The sequence below is a fragment of the Pseudorasbora parva genome, chromosome 17 (assembly GCF_024679245.1).
Source record: "Pseudorasbora parva isolate DD20220531a chromosome 17, ASM2467924v1, whole genome shotgun sequence".
Lineage (NCBI taxonomy): Eukaryota > Metazoa > Chordata > Actinopteri > Cypriniformes > Gobionidae > Pseudorasbora > Pseudorasbora parva.
In genome coordinates, this window is record NC_090188.1 from 37510193 (window position 1) to 37518443 (window position 8251).

Here is an 8251-nt window from a genome sequence, read left to right on the forward strand (position 1 = left end):
GCTTGACTGACTGACTGACTGACTGACTGACTGACTTACTTACTTACTTACTTACTTACTTACTTACTTACTTACTTACTTACTTACTTACTTACTTACTTACTTACTTACTTACTTACTTACTTACTTACTTACTTACTTACTTATGTACAGTCTTGTTCAAAATAATAGCAGTACAATGTGACTAACCAGAATAATCAAGGTTTTTCGTATATTTTTTTTATTGCTACGTGGCAAACAAGTTACCAGTAGGTTCAGTAGATTGTCAGAAAACAAATGAGACCCAGCATTCATGATATGCACGCTCTTAAGGCTGTGCAATTGGGCAATTAGTTGAATTAGTTGAAAGGGGTGTGTTCAAAAAAATAGCAGTATGGCATTCAATCACTGAGGTCATCAATTTTGTGAAGAAACAGGTGTGAATCAGGTGGTCCCTATTTAAGGATGAAGCCAACACTTGTTGAACATGCATTTGAAAGCTGAGGAAAATGGGTCGTTCAAGACATTGTTCAGAAGAACAGCGTACTTTGATTAAAAAGTTGATTAGAGAGGGGAAAACCTATAAAGAGGTGCAAAAAATGATAGGCTGTTCAGCTAAAAGGATCTCCAATGCCTTAAAATGGAGAGCAAAACCAGAGAGACGTGGAAGAAAACGCAAGACAACCATCAAAATGGATAGAAGAATAACCAGAATGGCAAAGGCTCAGCCAATGATCACCTCCAGGATGATCAAAGACAGTCTGGAGTTACCTGTAAGTACTGTGACAGTTAGAAGACGTCTGTGTGAAGCTAATCTATTTTCAAGAATCCCCCGCAAAGTCCCTCTGTTAAAAAAAAGGCATGTGCAGAAGAGGTTACAATTTGCCAAAGAACACATCAACTGGCCTAAAGAGAAATGGAGGAACATTTTGTGGACTGATGAGAGTAAAATTGTTCTTTTTGGGTCCAAGGGCCACAGGCAGTTTGTGAGACAACCCCCAAACTCTGAATTCAAGCCACAGTACACAGTGAAGACAGTGAAGCATGGAGGTGCAAGCATCATGATATGGGCATGTTTCTCCTACTATGGTGTTGGGCCTATTTATCGCATACCAGGGATCATGGATCAGTTTGCATATGTTAAAATACTTGAAGAGGTCATGTTGCCCTATGCTGAAGAGGACATGCCCTTGAAACGGTTGTTTCAACAAGACAATGACCCAAAACACACTAGTAAACGGGCAAAGTCTTGGTTCCAAACCAACAAAATTAATGTTATGGAGTGGCCAGCCCAATCTCCAGACCTTAATCCAATTGAGAACTTGTGGGGTGATATCAAAAATGCTGTTTCTGAAGCAAAACCAAGAAATGTGAATGAATTGTGGAATGTTGTTAAAGAATCATGGAGTGGAATAACAGCTGAGAGGTGCCACAAGTTGGTTGACTCCATGCCACACAGATGTCAAGCAGTTTTAAAAAACTGTGGTCATACAACTAAATATTAGTTTAGTGATTCACAGGATCGCTAAATCCCAGGAAAAAAAAATGTTTGTACAAAATAGTTTTGAGTTTGTACAGTCAAAGGTAGACACTGCTATTTTTTTGAACACACCCCTTTCAACTAATTGCCCAATTGCACAGCCTTAAGAGCGTGCATATCATGAATGCTGGGTCTTGTTTGTTTTCTGAGAATCTACTGAACCTACTGGTAACTTGTTTGCCACGTAGCAATAAAAAATATACTAAAAACCTTGATTATTCTGGTTAGTCACATTGTACTGCTATTATTTTGAACAAGACTGTACGTCTTGGACACATACAAAACACTCTCTGCTTAATGGTAATCGGGGAAGTAACCCTTTAATGATATTCTAAAGCCCGCCCACATGTTGACATGGTTACAAGGTAGTTTATGACGTAAGGAACACCATACTCATCAATGTTGTTGACTTATCAATGCTGTTGACTTTGCACATGGTTTGTCTTAAAGCATATTAAAAACACCACATAAGAATATAAACAACATTCAAATCTACCACAGAGGCCTTTCACTCTCTCGGGTGAGCACAATTTTGTTAATTTGTCCTTTTGGGCTAAGATTTCAATTTCTATTGAAACAGTCATCATGTAATTTATTAAAAGGCCTGTTCACACCAAGGATGACAACTATTACAATAAATATATAGTAATAAAAATCTTACTATAGTACTTTCAGAATGATTTTTTGTCCCGATGAACGATAAAACATTGCCAGCCAATCAGAATTCATCCTGCTTTAAAGAGTTTGAGCATTTAAAGTGACTGATTACAAAACTGCAGTGTGTGCTTAGAAAAAACAGACTGATATCGTCCGCTGGTATTAACACTAATATATAGTTATAATTCTTGATGTGAACAAGCTATGGCTGTAATTCTAGATTCACCAATCAAAGAAGCCACAGTTATCATGGAAAAGTTTGTGTGTCTCATTCTCCATGTTGCATTTCAACAGCTTCTGTTACGTCAATGACACGTTTTGAGTCTGAACTCCACTAAGAGATTCTGCAAAAAAAAATCCTTTGTGTTCTGCCTTAAAAATAACAGCATGTAAGTTTAGAACCATGTTAAAACATGCTCATTCTGTTCACCCAAAATATAATATATGTGTCCTCATTTTCCTTCGTATTGTTCCAAACCTGCATGACTTTCTTTTGTAGAGCAAACAAGATTTTTTTTTTGAGACCTGTATCAGTGTTTTGTTTTTTCTTTTGTCCGTAAAATGGCAGTTGAAACTTTTTAGCAAACATTCTTAAAAATATCTTGTGTGTGTGCGTGCGTGCGTGCGTGCGTGCGTGTGTGTGTGTATGTTTGTTTGTTTGAGAGAGATGGGTAGGGTTAGAGTAAGGGGAGATAATATATAGTTACAGTATAAAAACCATTACGTCTTTGGAGAGACCCCACAAAGAACCAGACGTGTGTGTTGTGTGCGTGTGTGATGGGTAGTTTTAGGGGTAGGGTTAGTGTAAGGGGAGAGAAAATACAATGTGTACAGTTTACAGTCCATTACATATATGGAGAGTCCCCACAAAGATAGTAAACCGTGTGTGTGTTCTGCAGAAGAAAGTAATCCGGTGGAACGGCATGAAGGTGAGTAAATGACAGAATTGAAATATTTTGGTGTATTATCTCTTTAGGAAAGTATAGAGAGTCAGTTTAGATGTCATATTGACTTTAAACTTTGTGGTTAGGGTTAGGGTTAGATTGTTCTTCTGCAGTGACCTGTTGCTGTCTGTGGAGGCATGTCAAGTCAAGACGTAAAGATTAAGAACCATCCCCACCTCCTCAGAAGTGGCATAAAATCTCTGAAGGGGAACAAGAGAGCTGTATATCAGTCATTGTGAACAGCACGGCCCTCCTCTGTCCCAGACCCCCGTGTGAAATACGGCTCTTCTGCCTAGCTTGGTTAAGTAAAGTGTGTGGAGAAATGCGACGGACTCTTAGTAATTTGCCTTTAAAGAGATTTTGCGCTGCTATTCACCGCTTCAGGCTAATCTCTCTTTGTGATGCGTAACAATGCGGTGCCAAATGAGGAGGAAATGTCAGGTTATGTTTCAGAGCCGGCCTCCTTCCCACCCTCCATCTGTAGTAATGGCCTGGGCTCATTGGAACATATGTTGCCTGTTGCACACACACCATCTGTTCACTTCGACTGATGAAGTGATCCTGTTGCCACGGCGATCGGGCCATTCAGTGAACGGACCCTGGAAAGAGTTTCCATTTCCCCCTCTTCATGTGTGTGTGCAGAGGAACGCGTCTCACAACAAGGTCATGGAAAGGTTTGTTGTTGTTGACCTGTGTGTTCTGCGCCGATCCAACTGACCCCTCTCGAGTCAGTGATGACGGAGCGCAGCACTCGAGGCGAACAAACAAACATCCTCATCAAATGTTTACGTTTTGCAAGAATGTTTTTTTGTATTTTTTAGTGCCGGAAAATTTTTGTTTCTTGTGTAATGCTGCAGCGATGTAGGAATTTTGAGATGTTCATATCCTTATTCATGGTACACAAAAATCGTAAATCGTATCATCATGTCATTATTTACTCACCCGCATGTCATTCCAAACCTCTATTGTTTTATATTTTCGACATATTTTCTTCTACTAAAGAATCTTTTATTATATCTATTGAAAGCCACATCATTGACCCCCTCGACTTCCATTGTATAAAAAATGACGTATTATGAGTTTGGAACAACATGAGGGTGAGTAGCCATCCCTTTCACTTCAGTATGCTCTGGTAAAACTTTTGGAGAACATAGAAAGTGCACAATATAAACAATGTCATGGCAGTGTGTTTTTACCATAGAGCGTAAAAAGTAAGGACGTTGTGACGAAGAGACTGAGGCGTTCGGATCCATCTGCAGGGTTGAGTATTTTCTTAACACAGGTGAGCCAGCAGAGGAAAGCAGACATACAGTTCAAACAGAATCAAATAAGGGCAATCCAAGAAACGTAGATCAAACAGGCATAGGTCAGAGGCAGGCGGCTTAGGTTCAAAAACGATAACAAGTCCAAGTCAGAAATACAAGAGCAAACACAAGAACTGAGCTAGAGATAGCGTGCCGGTAAATCAAGACTTCACAACTGAATAAAGAACATAGTAGTCCATATAAAGGTGAGCTGAGGGTCCACAGGTGATAATGATACAGAGATAATGAGGTTAATAGGAGCATGCAGTCCTAATACGCAGGAGAGAGGGATCTGGTGAAACCAGGAGGAGGCGCAGTTGAGCGTTCTGTGACAGACGTAGTGTCCGTGACGACACCTATAGGATTCTGAAGAGCAGTTTTGAAGTGTAAATTAGAGACGAGCTGACCGTTGCCTTACCCTTAATCTCACCCATACCATCACACCTGTCCATAACTTTACCCTTAAACTCACCCATACCACCACACCTGACCCTAACTTTACCCTTAAACTCACCCACACCACCACACCTGACCCTACCTTTACCCTTAAACTCACCCATACCACCACACCTGACCCTAACTTTACCCTTAAACTCACCCATACCATCACACCTGTCCCTAACTTTACCCTTAAACTCACCCACACCACCACACCTGTCCATAACTTTACCCTTAAACTCACCCATACCACCACACCTGACCCTAACTTTACCCTTAAACTCACCCACACCACCACACCTGTCCCTAACTTTACCCTTAAACTTACCCACACCACCACACCTGTCCCTAACTTTACCCTTAAACTCACCCACACCACCACACCTGTCCCTAACTTTACCCTTAAACTCACCCATACCACCACACCTGTCCATAACTTTACCCTTAAACTCACCCATACCACCACACCTGACCCTAACTTTACCCTTAAACTCACCCATACCACCACACCTGTCCCTAACTTTACCCTTAAACTCACCCATACCACCACACCTGTCCCTAACTTTACCCTTAAACTCACCCATACCACCACACCTGTCCCTAACTTTACCCTTAAACTCACCCATACCACCACACCTGTCCCTAACTTTACCCTTAAACTCACCCATACCACCACACCTGACCCTAACTTTACCCTTAAACTCACCCATACCACCACACCTGTCCCTAACTTTACCCTTAAACTCACCCATACCACCACACCTGTCCCTAACTTTACCCTTAAACTCACCCATACCACCACACCTGACCCTAACTTTACCCTTAAACTCACCCATACCACCACACCTGACCCAAACTTTACCCTTAAACTCACCCATACCACCACACCTGTCCCTAACTTTACCCTTAAACTCACCCACACCACCACACCTGACCCTGACTTTACCCTTAAACTCACCCATACCACCACACCTGTCCCTAACTTTACCCTTAAACTCACCCACACCACCACACCTGACCCTGACTTTACCCTTAAACTCACCCATACCACCACACCTGTCCCTAACTTTACCCTTAAACTCACCCATACCACCACACCTGTCCCTAACTTTACCCTTAAACTCACCCACACCACCACACCTGACCCTGACTTTACCCTTAAACTCACCCCTACCACCACACCTGTCCCTAACTTTACCCTTAAACTCACCCATACCACCACACCTGTCCCTAACTTTACCCTTAAACTCACCCCTACCACCACACATGACCCTAACATTACCCGTATCCCACCTCAATATCAGCAAAACTGTTTTGCCGTACAATTTGAACACAATAAGTACATTGTACTTATTTTTTGATGTAAGTACATAGTAGTTAAGGCCACCTAATATAAAGTGGGACCTAACATGTTCCTGCAGTCTAATGCAACCGATTTCCTAGCTAGTTTGTTTTGTGCTCAGTTTGTTCCCACATAATTTCAATGTTTTATGTACATATTTGTTACATACAGTAACGTCTGCTTATTTAGGGATATGACTGGCTGATTGCAGGATCCAACAGGAATAACAGTCCTCCAAGAACTGACGTTGGTCAGAGCGCTCAGCATCTGTGGTGTTACTGCTTGAATTTTATGACCTCACTTTTTGTTCTCCCAGGACTCCCAGGTGCATAAACCAATGGCCTACTATTGTAAAGAAGGCTGTCCTCAATGAGAGGCTCTTTGTAAAGCTACTGTCTACAGCACAGACGCTGACGGTGTCTGATGACGCTACGCACAACCGCCACCACCCTACACAAACCCACACAAAAGAGCCCAGAAAGAAGTCAGTGAGCTCTGAAACTGAACCTCAGTAACTTTACAACTCAACGGTATCTAACTGATAATACCTGAACAGCAGCAGGAGACGAGGCGCGCACACGTACACAGAAGGACCTGTTAGCCATATGTCAGCCTTCAACCATAAAGTGCGATACTAAAGCTGTGCTAGCCTACTGGGAAATGTTTTCAAAAGTTTATCAGTGTAATCAGGACTCAACGGCTCAACTGCAACAGGTCTCTGTGGCATCTGAAACGGGAAACTGAGACTATAAACAAGTACTCTAGTTGTATTGCATTAAACAAAAGTCATTTATCCAGTCAGAGGGAACATGCTAAATGAAGACAGCTTTAGCTGTTTCCATCCAAACACAAAACATTTGCAAATGAAGTACCATGTGTTTATGAGAACAATATCGTCACTTCCTGGGAAGTTGCTGCAAAATATCTGAAATAAAAATAGATTTTGCTGCATTCAGGGAAGCCATGGTGGCTTTACACTTGCGTGTCAGAGCGAGCAGACAAAACGCAATAAACGCTGTCTTATCTTGGATATCGCCCGGTGCATGCTCCAAAAGGGTTGTCCCTAGTTTCTTAATGAGTCTTGGGTGTAATGTCCAATAAACCAATCAGTGTCTTGTCCCATTCCCATTTTATGCAAGCCGAAAGACTGAACGCTTCTCCAGAGAGGAATCCTTATATTTTTAATATGTAAAAATGTGTGCTGCTGCATGTCCCTGTGTGTGTAATAAGCAGAGTGTACGTGTGTTGTGTACCCACCTATGGGCTCATATTACTAACACACTCTTTTAATAACAAAAAATACTTTTCAGTTCCTCAGAATAGCAATGCCCCAACAATGCGCCTGAACACACCTGGTTTTCAGACCAGCACGCCCATGGGCGAACAGATGGATGCGAATGCATTTGCTATTTAAACAACGTGCTGGACGTGGAAATGATAACTGCGTCGGGCTGAAACGAGCAAAAAACACTTGTTACACCTTTCATCACATTGCGCTGTTTTTATGATAGGACCCCTTAATTTTCACCAGAAAAATGTATTGACAACACAATCATAATAAATCAGTCAGTCACCCCCAGAGGGGGATGGTGGAGGTAGAGAGGAGAGAGGGAAGGGTGGCCACTTCCTGTCTGTGCCGCTTTCATGTTGTGCTACAGTGGAAAGATCAGTAGAGAATGACAAATTTGGGTAATCCTACAACATGTACTGATAGCTCCAATTTATGTCAAATAGGTGTTGGCCTTAACGTGTCCGCTTACTTTATGAACATCTGAAAAATAAGAACAGTGAGTGATCAGACTACATGTTAATCAAACGGTTTCCCTGTCCTAGCCGGCATCACTTTGCCACAATTATCTGCAATGTGGAACAGAGTCATGCCACAGGTCAAAATCTATTTAAGGGTGTTAAACACACATCTGAAACGAAACTCCTTAAACAAACCACTTGCATCTCATAACTAGTTCTTCATTTAGACCAAGATCGATGTTTGTTGTGTCAGTTAGCACATGTTACATACGTGCAGAGCAATGGACCTCAAGCAGCA